At 32.7% G+C, this 19574-nt stretch overlaps 1 protein-coding gene across 5 annotated transcripts in view; it reads right to left on the bottom strand.

Moving 5' to 3' along the window:
- Positions 1 to 19574, bottom strand: part of dgo (ankyrin repeat domain containing protein 6 diego) — a 129168-nt gene that overhangs the window by 49007 nt on the left and 60587 nt on the right. For 4 of the 5 annotated variants that reach the window (XM_043040551.3, XM_043040552.3, XM_043040554.3 and 1 more), the window contains one exon: positions 11077 to 11130. The exons of the other annotated variant lie outside the window; for it this stretch is intronic. The gene's annotated coding sequence lies outside the window, so the exon portion shown is untranslated. The remainder of the gene's footprint in view (positions 1 to 11076; positions 11131 to 19574) is intronic. 5 annotated transcript variants of the gene reach the window in all.

Genomic DNA, 19574 nt, shown 5'->3' with positions numbered 1-19574 from the left:
ATATATATACAAATGAAATGCAGATTTCCATGACAAAGGCCACAAAATGCAACGCAGTTAACTTTAATCAGATATTCAACTGTGAAAACTATAAAAAAAGAAGTAAAATTGAGACCAATAGCTGCTCACTTCACATCCGACGCCTCATATCACAACTATCAACATAAATAATTATTTACAGATCCATTCAAAGCATCAAATTCAATAGAAATACTGAAAACTTGATCAAGCATTTCCTCGCGTTGACCATCAAACAAAATTCAACCACGCAAAGTTTAGAGCAAAGCTGCTCCTTATAATTTTCATTAGTTTTATTTACTCAAGCAAGGTGCTTGAATTCTAATAACAGCCACCACGCAGTCTGCTGACCACATAAAGTTCCACTACAACTACTTAAATAATCATGATGGATGGCCCAGATGCCCAGCTCAGTAAATTAAAGAAGAAGAAGAGGTGTTTACGAATCACTCCTTAGATTTTATTTTTACAGTAGTAGCAAAATTTATGCTTTTCAAATTTCAAACTTACAAATTTAATTGTGTGTATATATAGTGCAGAAAGTTTAGAAAAACGAGGAACATTAAGAAAAATAATAAGTTTTATTTACTGCGTATAAGTTGCAAGTATATGGAACTCATAAAAAAAAGTTAAAAATACGTAGAAAACATGGAAAATAATAAAAATTAAGTCTTCTCATTAATCATTATTATTACATTATTTTCCATGTTTTCTCTATATTTTTAACAGGGCTTCTTCCTAAAGCCTTCTAAATTTTTAAAGTGTTAGCATAGTTTAAACATTAAAATATGTTTCTCGCTTTTAAAAATTTATTTTGTTAAGCAGTCACAAATATTTGTAAGCTTTTGTCATATGCAGATGTTTGATACATTCTGGATATGCTTAACGGATGGCGATATAGGGAATTTTTGAATTGTTTTGATGTGTAGTTTGCTACCCCTTGAATATTTCTGACAGCCCCCCTTAGTCCTGTTGATGATGTATTTTAATTCAATCAAAAATAATAAAAAATGATTTCGATCTAAAAATTGTAATCCAATTGTAATTACCTCACTGCTTCTTAGAAAAAATCATCTTTGGGCAATGTAAAAGTTTTTAGGAATGTGCCACGTGTTCGTCACGTAATAAAACGGAAGAGCGTACACGGTAAAAGAGCGAAATTATTCTCTAATGGTATGAAATCTGTCATATTGTAACGAAATAAGAGATGACACATATCAACGAAACGAAACTGAAATTATCATTTTCAGTTATTTATTCGGCATATGCTTTAGCAATTTATTTTTTTATCGTTATATGTTACAACTATATTAAAAAGTAAAGGAAATTTAAAAAAAAACTTTTGTACTATTCATGTTTTCGAATTTTTCACAATATCGTTCCCGCATTGCTAAGATACTTTCGCGCATGCTTGCTGCATTTTTATTTCACACTACAGAGGCTACACTGAATACCCTAACTTTCGCAACTTACATAGGCATTTTATGCTAGTTGATGGTTCTTAAGATAAAAATCGTGAATTTTTTAAAAGGTGGTGGAATAAACTCTTTAAGCCTCCGAGGCATCAAATTATTTCTCAAATGCGTGAGTTGGGAACATCCGAAGAAAAGGTCAATGGAATTCTAAAAAATAACAACTTCTTTTGAAGTTGCCATCCGTGACAAAGTAGCATCTTCCCAAAAAGACTTTCTTTCCAACTCCATTCAACTCAACTCTACCGAATGTGGAGAAAAGATTTAAAGGATGTTCGGTTACTGATCAACCGAAGAACGACTGCTTATTTTTTTCCTGCTTTTTGTTTTAATACTTCTTTTATTGATGTATGCAGATGAAAACGTTATATCGCTTGAATGGAGATGTTGAAATATTGTTGAAGGCGAACGTGTGCCGAAGCTTTCGGATCTTTGGGAATTGGTGCATAATACTGATAGATCACGTGACTTTGGAGGAACAACAAGGAAGAATCGTTCAGTTTTGAGAAATCACTTAGAAGAACGAGAAAGTGTCATCATGGCAATTCAATTGTTTTCGCGCGGGAGTTGCTCTTGAGTTGCCGCTTCTTAACTTATTAAACTGAGCAAACCAACAGAAATTCATTTGATTCAGTTATTGTATAAAATGTAGAAATATTAAATCTCAGGAGATGAAAAATGAGTAATATCTTGATAAATCTCTAATATCATGTTCTATTAATAAAAGTCTTGGGATAAAAAATAAGGTATAATAAAATAGCTCTTTTTTTTTCTTTTTTTTTAATTTAAGCAGTGTTTGGTTTTTATCTAACATATGTAGTATTCGGGTTTAGGCTCAAAGAACCACTTACTTAATTTTACGTTTTGCTTGGATCGGAAGTTCTCGGGTTCCAAAAGGCAAAGATAGGAAACAAAGCGTTTAATGATCAGGACACAGAACTTTCAAGAATCAGAAAACGAAACGTTTCAAAAATTGGAAAAAAGAGCACCCAACAATAGGGAAACAAGAAGTTCCCAATATGTAGCCTCTTGCCAGATTTATAAGATGTTTTTGCTACTTTTCTAAATAAAAATTTTTTATAACAATACATGCCATATTTTTTTTATTGCGGAGAAATAATTACTAAGATTAAAAAACCATTTAGGAGAACTTGTACTCAAACAGAACCAGCAGGTGCGGATATTGCAAATGGATCACGTGACTATTTTACGTTGTTGTTAATTTACGTCGCACTAGAGCTGCACAATGGGCTATTGGCGACGGTCTGGGAAACCTCCCGGAGGATGATCCGAAGACATACCATCACAATTTTGATCCTCTGCGGAGGGGATGGCACCCCCGCTTCGGTAGCCCGACGACCTGCGCGCGAAGTCGAGCACTTTACGGTAGCACAGTTTAACGAGGACCAATACCGCACACCCTCGGTCCCTACGCAGACTGATCCAAGTGGTCACCCACCCGCACACTGACCGCAGTGATGCTTGACTTCGGTGATCTACTGGGAACCGTGTCTTAACGATCAGTCCACTGCGGGACCGTGACTATTTTAAAATAACTGGAAAGGATTGTTCAATTAACCGCAAGAAATATGTTTGCATTGGAAGAAATCACTAACAGTAACCAAAGAGCTGCTCTTGAATGATGTCACACTTTTTTCTTCTTCAATTTTTATGTTTTATTTTGTAACCGTCACTCAACAGCTGACCTAATTTCGAGTTTACGACTACCAACTCTCATGCAAGCGTGATGTTCAACTCCGCAGCCTTGTAATTTTGAACCCAATCCAGAAGATAAGGGAACTCCTGGTTCAAGCATTGGGAAAAATTTGCCTCTTAGTGGAGGACGTTTTGATGGAACTATCCCGTATTTGCGTTACATAGAGAAGAAAACCGCTGAAAGACTGACGGTAAGGAAACACTAGCCCATGACCCGTTTACCACTGAGGATATTTTTCGTCAACACTGTGAACGGAATTCAAATCGACCCGCCATTGCTGGGATTCGAACCTGGATGACCTCAATGGGGGAGGCGAGAGCACTATCCTGAGCCACCATGACTCATTTTTAATTTTTGATACTTCTCCCGCCCCCTTTCCCCAAACTGTTACACCTTATTGCGATCTCCCTATCTTATATCACGTTTTAAACATTATATGCCATCAATTTAATAAAAAGAAGTACTTTAAGAATCATATTTCATACTTAATTTTTAAACTTTAACTGTATGTTTTAATGTATTTTTGAGCAATCCCAATCTTTTTTTGTATGAAATAAAATTAAAGTTTTCAGCACAAAAACTTTACAGATTTACGATAGTCATAAAATATTAACATAAAAGAGCGACGGAAAAAATAATATTTCATACTTTAAAATGAAATTTGATATATTTTCATTTGAACCTTATTTTCATTTTATGAACACAAAATACTCGAAAGTGGACGGAAGAAACTTTTTCGTCGCCATTAAAAGGAAAGCATAGAATTCGTTCTTTTTTCTACATTTAAAACACTATAAACGTCTCATTGATTTCAATAATTTGCTTGCATTGGAAAAATAAAAAAAAGCACAAATTTCGTTGTTTTTTGTGCAACGTCTCACTGATATCCCTCATTTCTTTGCATTGAAAAATTAAACGAAAAGCACAAAATTCTTTCATCTTGTAAAATCGTTTGAAAGTGTAAAATCGTTTTCATCTTGTAAAATCGTTTGAACTCACGGTCAAGAAGACGATTTTCAAACTTCACGAAGTGTATCAAACATTCAACAGGGAGTTCCTGTTGTCAGTCACTTCAAAATGATGATTAGCAATAATTCAAACTCGAATAAAAATAATAATGTTTATGCTAATATTTTAAAGAAAAATATATTTCCCCAAAAATGCAATAAAAGAGATCCTCTTAAAACTATAATTCTCTTAGTCTACAAACCTCAAAACTGTCTGTTCCTTTTATATATGTCTTATTCTGACATTAAACACCCTATTTAAGAATGGATGCTATTAAAAAAAAGCAATAATGGGTCTATAAATTACCTACTGGGGCTGAACCCGATGCTTCTCAGACGCCCCTCTTAATGTCGTTCAGATTCACGCATCTTATCTTTCAAAGATATGCAATTATGAAACGTATTATTTATATATGAAGAGTTTCATACGAGGAAAAGTTAGCCATTTCGTGAATTAAAAATTTCTTTCTTTTTTTTTTAGATTTAAAAAAAACACACTGATATGATGAAATAGGGAATAACAGTAAATTATTACGGCTTCAGAAAGAATTGAGACATACTGAATAATAATATAGTAAGAAAACTGAGAAACTGGCAATGGTTAGTATTACGAAGGTTAGTTAGTAATCCGGAAAAGATTAAAAACCAGTAAAAGGAACATTTCAAATTTTTCCTATATTTCGGCTGAAGTGAACTTTTTGAGACCATCACTACAGAGTAACTACTAGTTCACCTAGTGACATTTTTTTTATTTTATATCCGTCGTTGAACAGTAAACTCAATTTTCGGTTTACGACTATTTATGTTCATCTCCGTAGCCTTGTCGTTTTGAACCCAATCCAGAAGACAAGGGAACTCCTGGATCGAGTATTGGGATGAATTTGCATTTGTTGAGTACTTTTTGATGGAACTGATCCTCATTTGAGTTACATGGAGAGGAAGTCCACGAGAACCTCCCACGGTTAGCCTGATGGCAAGGGGACTCTAACCCATGATCCGTCTACCACTGTAGATATTTCACTTCAGCACTGTGGTCGGTGATCCACTGAATCATCGCGGTTCTTCTTACCTAGTGCAATAATAATACACATTTTACCTCATTCGCTTCAAAAATATATAAATAGGAGATAACAGCCGACTTGTTTGAAGCGCTTCAAAAATAAGCTCCCATTTTCAAGACTTTCCAAACGTGAATCTGAAGAAACAAAAGTGATTTGAAATTAAAAAAAAGATAAAGTTGCCAACGAAAAATGTAAAAACAAAAATGAAAAACTGAGCAAGAAGTCCCAGAGGGGCCTTCATTCATATGAATGAAACAAAATTCCAGGGCTACTACAACTCATCAAAATATCCTAGCAGGTTATCATTTTCGGAAAATATAAAGTAGTAATAGTAAAAGAATCGTATTTCTTCCTTTCAATAAAGAAAAATCTGTTACTATCATTAATTATAACTAATTAGCGTAAAAAAACATTAATCGTGTCGATCAAGCTAAGCGTCTTGACTGCGAAACAGACGGTCCCTATCCCATCCACCATGAATCCATCCATTTAAGTTAGCAGTCACTGTGGTTGCTATTAAACATTATACGGAGACTGTAAACATATCGTAAGAATATTTGTGTTTAAATAGTGAAACAGTTTAATTTCTTATGATAAAGGAAATGTTCTCAGTACTTTTTCTTTCATCATATTAGCAGCCTGTGTTCTTCATAAGGAGCGGCAATCGTTTAGTGGTTAAATCACTAGACTTTTATTGCGATAAAATGAGGTTCGATCTCTGATAGTGGCTTGTAGCATACCCAACTTCTATTCGATGGGTACCAGTTTGTCTGAGAAGTAAAGGTGGGCGATGCGCAATGTTGACCACGTTGTTACCATCAAGCCGTTGGTCGCGAAATAGTAAATACTTATCCTCCATGACCTCCTGGCAGCCTGGTCGGTAGGGCGCTGGGCCCATATCCAAGAGGTCGTGGGTTCGATCCTCGCCAGCCGAAGACTCTCCGTGAAGTAAATGGTGACTGATGCACGTTAAATCTGTCGAGTCTCAAAGTCCTCCATGTTCCCACAACAAATCAATACCTCTGGGGGTACTGATCCAGGAGTTTCCTTGTCTTCTGGATTGGTTCAAAATTTCAAGGCTACGGAGTTGAACGTAAGTAGTCGTAAACCCATGAAATTGGGTCGGCTGTTCAACGACGGTTATAAAATAAAATAAAATGGGATATTGCGAAACTAAACAATATGAACCTAATTAGGTTAAATAACTAAAACACCAACGTAGGGTACGCAATCAATTAGTGCTAACATAAGAATCTAATCTTGTTCTAAGACAGTAAGCCAAATTAGATAAGTTTGTTTCTCATGATACTAATTTTTCAAATTCAATAGTTCACAGGCGATGAACAACACCATGATGGAACCACTAAAAGATCTTATTAAACACCAAACCCATCATCTAACCAAAGTAACGATGGTTTGACAGATTAACATCCAATCATGACAAATGATTTCCATTCACTGCCATAACCAACTAATACTTCCCTTGTAGCAGGTCCACAGGTGCGGTGCACAAAGAATTCTGATAAATCGTCGCTACTAGGCCGGGATAGCCTGGTCGGTGGGGTGCCAAGCCCAAGTCCAAGAGTTCGTGGGTTCGGTCCCCGCCGGTCAAAGACTCCCCGTGTAGTAAATGTTGACTGATGCACTTTAAATCTGTCGAGTCTCAAAGTCCTCCATGTTCCGATAACAAATCAATACCTTTGGGGGTACTGATCCAGGAGTTTCCTTGTCTTCTGGATTGGTTCAAAATTACAAGGCTATGGCGTTGAACGTTAGTAGTCGTAAACCCATGAAATTGGATCGGCTGTTCAACGGCGGTCATAAAATAAAATGGGATATTGCGAGATCGTGGTGGCTAAGGAGATAGGGCGTTCATCTTTCAATGAGGCGAATTGGGCTCCGATTTTTCTGGGTTCGAATCCCAGCGATGACTGGTCGACACGAATTCCGCAAGCGGCTCGAACTGACCTCAGTGCTGGCGTAAAAATATCCTCAGTGGTAGACGGATCATGGGTTTGAGTCCTCTTGACATCAGGCTAACCGTGGGAGGTTAACCCCTCCACGAAAGCAGATTTCTCCCATTGCTTGATCCAGGAGTTTCCTAGTCCTACGGATTGGGTTCAAAATTACAAAGCTACGGAGTTGAACATTAGTGGTTGTAGACCCGAAATTGGGTCGGCTGTTCTACGACAGTTATAAAATAAAATGGGGTATTGCTGGAACACTTTACTACTTCTGGACAAAGTGTTGCGTGTGGTCAAAACACTGGTTCTGACGTCATAGATTCCAAAACAATTAAGACAAAAAGAAATATTTTTTGAAAACAAATTAAAATCAAATTGTTAAAACACAAAAAAAAAACTGTGATATTATCATAATTATCTTTATAACGTTAACCTTTTATTTACATTTAATGATTATTTTCAGAAAATTTTCAACTTATCTTCAAAGCGTTCAGGGTAATGACTTCCTTACGAATCGAGTTTCCGAATTTATAGGGCTCAAGTAAAACGAATTTTAGATGAATCAAGCATGCTTTTAAATTCTATTCGGCTTTCAAACACTGCAGCATTTCAAAAAATAAACATCATGAGGTAAAAAAAAAAGACGACATTAGTAAATGGCAAATATTCTATAATAACTTAGAAGTTATTCGGATGATTCTCAGAGCATATAAAAGAAATCGGTTCACGTGAAAAATAATTTTCTTCGCTGACGGGCAAAATGGCGCTGTGTAATTTAAACTCTTGGGAAAGAAATTATTCTGAAAGGGACTTCTAATTAACTTTTAAGAAATCTAAAAAAGTTACGTTAAAATTACACATCCGTCTGCATGAAATAAAATGTTGGGATGTTGTGTGTCCATCTATCATTTATTTTCTTCATGCTGGACAGCCTATAATGATAAATGGAATTGTGCTTAGAAATTGAGATTGATGCCACTACTAAAGTCTCATTTTTTTTTTATTTATATTTTTAATGTCTATAAGCGCTTCTGTTCATTTCAGTTCTAAGAAATAGCTCAAGTGAAAATATAGGGTAAGATTTTTGTGAATTAGTTGTCTAAGTTTTTCAGCCCTTTTACGGATTTAACTTAATACTTTCCCAGCAGATCATGACAGTGTAAAAACTGAAGGAATAGGTAGGGCATTGGTGCTTAAAAGTGAATATTTTCTATTATTTGCTACCACCTTAAGTTTCAACAAAAAAAAAAACAACTTTTGGTTTCAAATCAGAAAAATATTTTTCATAAAAAAATATATATCCTGCAAAATAAAAATGCCAGTGCTATATCTCTAACTTTCAAAGCAATCCCGGTGCGTGCACGGACATGCACGAGTTTTGAGACAGTAGCGCATGTACAGGCTTTCCACAGGCGACTAACAATGCAAAAAGTAGTGGAAAATATTTTATTAAAAGATATTAACATTAGCAACCTTTTCTAGCATAATTTTTTTAGTCGATTACTGAAAGTGAATGCGAAGAATCCTTTTCTTTTCTTTTTTTTAAAATATGAGTAATTTGAAATGTAAATTATAATGGCAGGTACAATTGAATAATTAAAGAGATAATAAATAATCAAAAATAAATTATGTTTCTACCACTTTTTACATTTATAGTCGTCTGTTTCATTCCTTTATTATTATTATTATTTGGTTTATTACTTTATTGAAATTACATTTGCAGGCTTGTGTGCTCAATTATAAGGCTTATAAACCTTTGTCAAGTAGAAAGGCAGATAGAAAAATTCAAAGAAGCATATCACTAAGAATACACCCAGGGTTATGGCGGGATTCGAACCCGCTAACTCCACGCTTTGAACGGCGTTTGGCGGGTGATACCGCTTGGCCAGGGAGGCCTCATTATTATTTGGACAGTAGATGAAAGGGGCCAAAATTGCCCTTTTCATCCACTTTTCAAATTTCAAAATGCTAACACAAATGGTTCTGGTGTTATTAGAACGAAAAACACACGAACTCTTTCGTTCTATTATTATAGGTTTAAAAGGGTCCGTCCCTTCTGCGGAGGATCAAAATTGTGATGGCATGTCTTCGGATCATCCTCAGGGATGTTTCCAAGACCGTCGCCAATAGCCCATTGCGCAGCTCTGGCGCGACGTAAATGAGCAAAACAAAACAAACAATCAAAAGGATCCGAATTAAAATGAGAAATTCCATTCAAGTCTAATCAAAATATTAAATTGGAAATTCAAAATTAGAAATTTTAAACTAGAGCTTAAAAACGAATTCGGTCTTGAAGTTTTAAAAATGAAATTTAATTTAAGACAAATTTTTCAATAAAACCAGTTACTAGTATATTTTTTGTTACTAAAAGTATCATGCACAACTGTCATAAAATTTATTTTTGTGTGCTTGTATATGGCAAAGTTGGACAAATATGCTATGCTGTAGCTTATTGGCAGCAGATGCTCCCTGTAGAATGTTTAGGATACTTCATGAAGTTTGAAAATCACCCTCTTAAGAGGTCGCTATATTGCGGGATAGACCTTTCATGGCCAATTCGCTTTCATCTAAATAAGTAATTTAAAGTTAAGAGAAAAGGGAATTCAGATAAAACTCAGAGTAAACCACGTAGTTTCAAATACTGGAAAAACGTTTTTAAAATATCAAAATACAAACAAATGATAGCAGAATTACGCTGTGGAGAAGTAATCCTGCCATCATTTATTTGCATATTGGTATTTCGTACACATTTTTTTAAAGCTTCATGGTTAACTTTAAGAATTTTATAACCTTCGTTGGACAGCCCACTCATGCTCAATTCCGTAGCATTTTGAACCCAATCCTGAAGACAAGGGAATTCAGACCCGGGTCAAGTATTATTAGAAATTTGCCTTCGTGGAGGATTTTTTGATGGGACAAACCCGTATTTACGTTACATGGAGAGGAAAACCACAAAAACCTCCCACGGTTAGGCTGACGGTTATGGGAATCTAACCCATGATCCGTCAACCACTGAGAATATTTTACTTCAGTGTGGTCAGTGCGAGCCGAGTGCGGACTTTTTATCTACCAGCCATCACTGGGATTCGAACCCGGTTTACCTCATTGGTAGGCGAGCACTCTATTCCTTGAGTCACCAATACTCTTAACTCCAAGATTACCTGAACTCCCTTTTACTTAACTTTAATATACCAATAGAGGTGAAACTGAATTCGCCATGATGAAAAAAGTTCCGACCGTGATATAGATTCTTAGCAGTCAATTCATTCACATTCAAATGATTTCCTACTAGAATTTTGTGCTTTTCTTTTCATTTTTCATTGTAAGCATATTATTATAGATGTTAGCGAGACATTGTTACTAATTATGAAAAAATTTAAAATTTATAAGGTATGAATAATTACAGCGATTTGTTACTTTCCGTCCGATGTTATTGCTTTGTTAGGTTAAAGCTATTTGTCAAATGACTGTTATCTAGCTTAATATTTGGAATTTCTTTTTGAATCAATTCTAGATTTTTCTCTTCGCCTCTGTTTCACAGGTTAGTGATAAACGTTTCAACGACTCAATTTTTTTTAGTTTGGACATCAAAAACTGAGCAGCGAAATTTGACTTTCATCCGACGTATATCTCTCGAACTCGGACTCTAAGTATTGTAAATCGGGTTTCGACTCTTCGATTGGGCTCAGACATCAAAAGTGAGTCCAAACTCTTCTCTAATGTCGATATCAACACATCAATACTCATACGTATCCATAACGTTTAAAGCCTTCAGAGGTTTAAGAGACAAGGTTCATTAAGAGGTTATAATTTTATTGATCACAAAATTGAACTTACTTCACTATTCGAAAGTTAAGTCAAAAGATATCCATGTGCATTCAAATGATAAATCTAAAATATAAAAATAATACATACTTAAGATACATGAGTAATATACCGAAAAAAATTATAAAGCATTGTAAATTAACGATAAAATTTGTATTTGAAATTAGTCAATGTTTTGTAACAAATACAGCTTTCGAGTTGCATATGCTATTTCAATCAATAGTTTTCAAAAGAAATGTCGTTTAAAGGGCATAAAAAAATAACATATGAATCATAAATAAAAAGGTTAAAAATAAAGGCAATACGATAAACCAGCATCATCATTCGATTTTTATAACAGCCGTTGAACAGCCGTTTTGAGTTTACGACTACCACGATTCAACTCCGAAGCCTTGTAATTTTTAACCTAATTTAAAAGACGAGGGAACTCCTGGATCAAGTATTGGGAGAAATTTGTTTTCGAGGAGTACTTGATGGAAATAATCCGCACTTGCGTTACATGAAAGAAAACCTCCCTCTGTTAACTTGACGGGTGGTCGATGCGAGCCGGGTGCTGAATTCGTAACGACCAGCCATTGCTGGGATTCGCACCAAGTTAATCTCACAGGGATGCGAGAACTCTACCCCCTGAGCCACCATGACTCAAGTATCATCATTGGTACAGAATGCAGAATTCTACAAAGATTTTATTTATTTTCTGTGAAAACGCAATTTCTGAAGTTAAAATCTGGTAATTAAATCTGCCATATTATATTCTCAAAAGTTTCATGCTTATTGTTTGCTAAAGAAAATTAGAAAAAAAAATATTATTCGTACTTAGCATCTTTTTATGATTCTTATACTTTTCACAAAAAAAAACAACATTTCGATTCATTCAAACCTGATATAACTCTAAAGTACACAAAAATTATGACTGCAATCCCAACTGCAGTATTCTTCTAAGAATATGTTGTTCTCATATTTTAACATTAAAAAAAAAACTGAGTAATTATTTTCTCATTTGTTGTATTATATATCAGGTAAATCTTATCAGATAATCCCAAAAACAACTGACGCAAAAAGCATATTTGAAAATAGATAAGAGCTTTTGCTGCTTCACAGTTGAAGTGGAAGAGCACCCAAAACAAGATGATCCTCATCACAACAAAAACACATGAACGATGGCAACTTTCTTTAAAACAAAGAATTATTTTGCTTTTTAACATTATTTTTAAGTTTTCATAATTCACACTCGAAACAAATCCTCCCCTTTCAAATATTAAGCAATTTTCATATTTTAATGTAAATACATTTAGTTAATATTAATGACACGATATTATAGTTAATACAATATTATTAATATAATAATAAAATTTATAATATTAAAATACTTATTGTTATAATAACATATTTGCCTAATTCCGGATAAGAGATATTCGGATAACCGAGTTTCTTCCTAATATATTTCAAAAATCCTTCTCTCCAATTTAAAAAAAGCACAGACAGTTTCCATTAACCTCTCAGTTCGCAAAACTACTTCATTTTTAAGAAGGTATCTACTTTTTACCATTAAGTAACAACATTGAAAAGAAAACCCAATTACATTGTTGTTTTTCATCCTTTAGTCATTTTGGCGATTTTTTTAACCTTCGATTTGCTTTCTAAATGGCTCTAGTAACAACTCCTTAATGACTCCTTTTGTTCGCCATTTGTGTTCGGCGATTAAAATCGCCTGTCAAAAGTGTTAGTGTTTTAATCAAGGGGCAGACTTTTGTTCCACAATGCAAAGAAAGAAAGAAAAAAGAACAACTTTAAATGAAAGAAAAAGTGAATTAGGATCACTTTCTCTTACTACAAAAAAAAGTCATAATACATTTCAATCTTTAGGCCTTGCCTCAGGCTAGGCTACAATCACAGCGGCGTTCTTTGAGTTTAACTTGCAATTGGGGTAGATGTTCTCTTGCAAATTACAATGCGAATATTAATGACACTCTTTATAATTTTAGGTGTACAGATTAGTTCCATGAGTTTTCTAATATTCTTAAAAGTTTCTTCACCCTCCTTTTGGAATTACGTAGAAAATTGAGAGTAGGAAGAAGAAAAAAAATGTTGGAAACGATGGAATGTTCTTGCTTCTGTGGAACAAATTTTTCACGTTTATCGTTTGTTAATCTGCGACAAGATGAAGTAACGACAAACTAAGGATATCTTGGGGGAAATTTGTGCAACGAAGAAACTACGATGTCATGAACAGATAGTTACGTACTAAGAATAATTTTTTTTTTTAAAGATTCATAATGATTTAAAAAAAGTGCTATCTCTTCTGGCGCACAGATTGTATTAGATAATCTCTCAAAGTAAGCATTAAATAAAGATTTGTTGACAGTTTTATATCAAGTTTTTCATTCGAATTAACTATTTGTAGAGACTGATATCGGTTTTAGAATAAAACAAAATAGTTTTATATTTTAATTTTTATAAGAAATATTTAAATTATTAATCAAATTTTTCTTTTCCAAATCGGTTGTTTGACTTAGGTTGTACATACTTTTTGTATTCCTCATAACTTTCGTCTTCTTGATTGGCTGACTAGTTTGTCATTTGACTATTTTATTATTTCTTCTATTGCTCAAATACGAGTTAAGAATCTAATGTATAACCTTTTTAAATACAGTCATAATGTATTAACCTTTTTGAATACAAAAGCTAAATTTTGTAATAATGTGAGAAACACCTTAATTGGTACCACATTTGTTACTTAATTAAACGAATGAAAACTTTGTCGCGTGGAGACAGCGAATTAAAACATCACCGCAAGGCTGGATTGTAACATAACTTTTGCTTGCAATTGAGATTTTACTACTATTTCCTTATCACTTGGCAAAGTCATTTCAGTGCTTATAATTAAGGTGTAAATGCATTTTTGGGGTTTTTAACTTATACAATGGCATTTAAGCGATGCTTTGTTATGAGCCTGCATATGTGTGTAACAATAAATAAATAAGCTTCTTGTTTATCCACGGGAAATGCTACCAATGAAATAACTGAATTACTAAAATGTGACCGATCCTGTTTAAATTGTATCATTATTTCGCTCAGAAATCATGCTATTTGTTGAAGCGATAATGACTATTAAAATTAGTAAATAGTACTTTAAGTGCAAATGTTTTTATTTTTCAAGTCCAGAAAAACATCTTATTTTACAACAGTGATATTTTGTCTCCCAATATTTTTTCGAAGCGAGAGTCTGTCACACGGTATTTTGTCAAAGTAAAGATTCTGCCTCGTGATATTTTGTCCTTTTAAGATTCTGTCTCACGATAATTTATAAGCATAAGATCTTCTTTCACGATATTTTGCGTAAATAAAGTTTTTATCTTAAAATATCTTGCCCAAGCCGCCATGTTAAAATTTTTGCATCATGATTTGTAACACGATATTTCTGTCAGATCCTCTATTCTTTTTCTTATGTACTTTTTGATAATATTTTTTTTAATCTTACTTAAAAAGTAAATCAACGAAACGATGTTTTAAAATGATACATAGTACACATATAATTGAATCTTTTTGTGGAATAATCGCGACGTAAGGAAATACATTCTTATGGCACCACCCAATCCCGCAGTTAATCGGTAATTCACTCTATATTATACATTTCAATTCGTCCTGTTCTACATATACTCGGATCAAAATATCATTGATATCGGTGCTTTTACCTATTTGCACAATCAAAGACGGATGCATTCTGCTTTTAGCATAAAAGTTTATGAACGCCCGCGTTCTTTTTTCATTTCAAAAAAAAATAAAAAGGTTTATTTTTAGAACGCAAAAAAATATATTTGCCCTATTTATAATAAATTCTAGTAAAAAAGAAAATGAAATGTGAAAAAAAGTAAATAAAGATAAGAAATTCGACCTGAATTCCAAGACGCATCTCTTTAAACGTCTACGCTATATTCTCCCTCTATAGATGTATCAAATAAAACAATCACGCGATAACGCTGCTGTTATTAACATCAAACTGAAACCCACGCCAAAAATTGCTTCGAAAAATTCCTGCAAGGGTTAAAAAGATAAAAACAAAATTACCTGCTGATGTTCGAAGGATATTTAATTAGCCGTCATCTATCAATAGAGGCGGTTGACGGTAATTTTCAAGCGGCTGATTTCTGTCGGACATTCAGCAGCAGTAGGCCCACCCCGATGCATTTTCAAGGCTAGTTAATGCCAAAAAAAAATAATTATAAACGGCCTCAGCCAAAACTCTTTACTAAAAAAATTCTGTGTACGTGTTGTAGAGCTCATTATATCGACAAGCGGAAAAATTCATTAAATCGAGGTATTGTTCAAAGAAGAGTAGTGTTTACAAAAATAATGATTGTTCTGGTTGATGATTATGTCATCAGCTGTCAAAACTGTGAAAGACGTATTTAACAGACAAAAATTCTGTTTATAAAAAATGTTTGAAGAAAATATTGTAAGATCTTAGATTTTTTTTTTTTTTTAAGGTGGAAAGGGAGATAAAAGATAATTATTTCAATGGCAATGACCCAATGTCTATGGAATGATACATAAAATGATGAGGTATGCTCATTTTACAAGTATTTGACATAGTCTAAAGACTATGACTTGCAACTTTTTTGATTGTAGAAAAAAAAATCCAAAACAAAGTTAAGAACTATGATAAATAGTTATGTAGAAGGAATTTTTAGCCTCACCACAAAAAACTTGGAAGAAAAAATTAGTTACAGGGTTGATTACATTTAACTATGCAATGAAATGGTTTGTGTTCTGTTTGGTCTGCCCAATCATTTGAATATTGCTTTCAAGCTTCATTGTTCAAGCCAATCTTATTTTACCTCATTTCTTTTCAAGACTGACTCATCATTAATTCTCTATTAGCTGGCACAACACGCTTCAAGTAGACTCTCCTCAACACGTTTTGTAATATTATATATTAGAGTCTGTTATCACTGTAACCGCCAGTCATCAACATTTTAATGACGTATTGTACACACACATTCAATGATACGTTGCATTCAGTTTTATATCTTGTTTGATACCTTGTTATATTTTCCACAAAAAAAAAATAAATGAATAAGTAATAAAAATATAAAATACAGAATGCACAATTCTGGCCAATTTGAATTTTTATTGTTTTCCCCAAGCCAATTTCTATTTATTATATTTGCCTTTCAAGGAATTTCAAAAAATGACAGTAATAATAAAAGTATAAATAATAATAAAAGTATAAATAATAATAAAAGTATAAATAATAATAAAAAGAAATCTGTGCTCAAACTATTCACTTAAAATTTACGCATTCATTTACGAAAGCAAAAATAAAACGATGCTTTCAGACAGTTTTATACGGCATATTTATGAAATGATCTCTCCCTTAGACATTTTATGGTTTAGTTATTCTACGAAATTTTACATGAACACTACAAGCTAAGAAACTTTACATAAACACTTCATGTTGTAAACCTTGTACACATTTAAATATTTTATATGATCATTGAGCATAATACATTATATACTTTAAAAGTGTTTTCCACCTTTTTGAAACTAAGTAAAAGTTTAGCTACTATGAACATTAACTAATTTTCAAAAAGCTGTTCCTTTAAGATGTATTTTCCATCAAAGAGAGTGGAGCTTTATTGCCTTCTTTACTTTTACACATGCATAAAGTTTCTTTTTTAACCCGTCCCCCGTCCTTAGTATCTGTTGAGATCGGTCTCTACGTTTATCAATGCTGGACACAGTCTTTTTAAAACTTGTGTCCAAGTCCTTAGTATCTGTACAGATCGATTCCAATTTTATTTGAGCTAGGCACCCTTATTAGATCGTTTTGAAACTTGTGTCCAAGTCCTTAGTATCTGTACAGATCGGTCCTTGCATTTATTAATGCCAGACACAGTCTTTTTTTAAACTTGTGCCTATGTAATTTAGTATTTGTAGAAATCGATCCTTTTCATTCCTGTTGGAGAAAGTCGTAAGTGTCGGTACAGAATTGTCCGTTTATTTATTGACGCTCAACACAGTACCTGTAACATCACCATGCCATTAGTCACGAAACTATATGGAACTTTAACCTACATGGGAGGGGACACTCTTTACCTCGCTTTTTACTACACTGCATAGATATGGATAATGGTTCATCGATCTTAAATTTTACTTTTTAAAGTTATTGTAATGCTATAGTTTTCATGAAGTGCATAATTATTGTCCTATTAACAAAAATAAATAAAACAAATTTTACTTCAAATATTCATAGGATTGAAAAACGAGTTGATAAAGCAATTTTAAACAGTGGCCACCACAGAGAAAAATTTTAATGTAGTGGGCAAATGTTTCGCGGAAATTTTAAAGACTTTAATAGCACTTTAATTTCAGGAAATAATTTGGTTAGCTTTAAAATTTAAATAATTTACAAATATACTTTGGTTGATTAAAAATCGTGTGTTTCTTCACTCTTCTCGACCACTTGTCAAATTTTTGGTAGTTCTTGCTATCAAACAAATTTATTTGACAAATTTTATTAAAAAAAACTTACTTTATCACAAATTAATTGCATGAAAAAACAATTTAACATTTTTATAGCTTTTTGGAAAAAATGTTTGTAGTTTAACCCTTTAACGCGGAATCTTTATTAAGCATATTTCTTTTTCATATTTTTTTAAAATAATTTTGTATTAATTTAGAACAAAATAATTAAAAAAATTTACACGTAGCGTTTTAATAGTTTATGTTTATGAAATATAACATGAAACACCGGCGTCTTTTTCTTCGTAAAAGACAAAATCTCGAACACCCGGTTCATTTCCAAACAATAATTTTTCAAATTTGCAGTTATTTCGATCTAAGAGAAACAGTTATTCATCATTGAAATTTCTTTAATTTACAAAATTAATTATTGATAAATTTCTGAATAAGAATGGAAAAAAAAAATTTTTAACTACTTTTTCGGATTTTATATTTTAGTACAAATGTAATTCCAATAATCCAACAGATTAGTTTAGTAACTATCAGACTATTTTTTATGATTAGAAAATACCAAAAAGTATTTTTCTTTGTAATTAGAGCACCAGAAAATAACATATACAATACCGACACCGGTGTCTCATCTGCGTCAAAGGGTTATTTTCCAAATTACACGAATCAATTTTATTTCCCTTGCATAAAAAATCGAAATGAAAGGTCATAAATTTAATAACAAAATATTTTTAATAACGTAATGGAAAAATGATTGATTTATTTTTAGGGTTACATATCTTTTCTGCAAAAAAAGAGCAAAAAATTGAGGATTGAGAAAAAAAAAACTGCAAGATATTTTCTCTATTAGTCGCGGATGATTTTTAAAGAAGCAAACGAAGACCTTCGAAAGCTTTCAAGAATATTGAAAGGAAAACTATTCTATTGTTCAAAAGTGTACAATCATTCTTAATCGTTGAAATTACAGTTTATGATCTGGTTTTACATTTCCGCCTCGACCTTGGTGGAAAGTTTGTAGAGATCCCTTTTGCCCTATATGACCATACATGAAGGTATTATCTTCAGGGAAAAAATAAAAAGAAGCATTGATTGGAAATGTGAGATGTTATTTGTAGATTATTTTACGTATATATCTTCAGTCTCGGGGGAATCTATTCTATCTAATTTTTCATATTTTTTCCCCTTTTATTCCATTTTTTTTCCTTTATCCATCTCTAATTCAACATTCATTTGTATCGAATAGAATAAAAACGCAAAATGTAGATTCTGCTTGGCGACAAAAATGTTGATTAAAGGTGTCCACTATTCTATATAATATTATTATTAAAATTATGTTGAATTAAAATAAAAATCATGTATATTTTTAACACGCTTTAAGTTAACACTCTTTTGTGTCGAATAAAAATATACAAATTAATTTCTATTTTGTAACTAGGAATTAAATAAGGTGCCATATGTTTAAAAAATTTCTTTAGTTGATAATAAACTGAAACTGTATTGAGAGGTTTTCAAAAACACTTTGCTTTTTAAATTTTTGTTGAATTACGACCTGAAAAAAAATCGAATAGTAGGAGCCAAGGTTTCTTTAAAACTTCTTGAAACCCCTTAAATGTACCTTCCATTTCAACATTACAAAATGTGACTAGAAAAATCATAAAACAACTTTGTTACTCTCTTTTTTAAAAATGCTATTCTGATTTACCACTTAATATTTATTGTAAAATACTAAAATAACTTTCCAACATAAACATATTATAAAAAATTTTAATTGTATAGTGATATTAAACTAAGTTAACATTATATTTTATCTTACTATTGAATATTATTTTGAGACGAGGGTAAATAATGCAAAGCATATTATTACCACCTAATATCATTTTAATGTATAAAATTGAACCAATAAGAAAAACGGTAGTTACGTTTAAAATTACAGAAAAATTTCTAATTTAGCAGCCACTTAATTTTTAAAAGACAGCAAATTTTAAATTTAAAATTTAATTACAGGCCTGCCAACTCCTACGCTTTTTACAAAATAT

The sequence above is a fragment of the Parasteatoda tepidariorum genome, chromosome 6 (assembly GCF_982258835.1).
Source record: "Parasteatoda tepidariorum strain Cologne lab strain chromosome 6, Ptep-v5.0, whole genome shotgun sequence".
Lineage (NCBI taxonomy): Eukaryota > Metazoa > Arthropoda > Arachnida > Araneae > Theridiidae > Parasteatoda > Parasteatoda tepidariorum.
The sequence above is the reverse complement of the archived record's forward strand: the minus strand, read 5'-3'. Positions and strand labels throughout refer to the sequence as shown.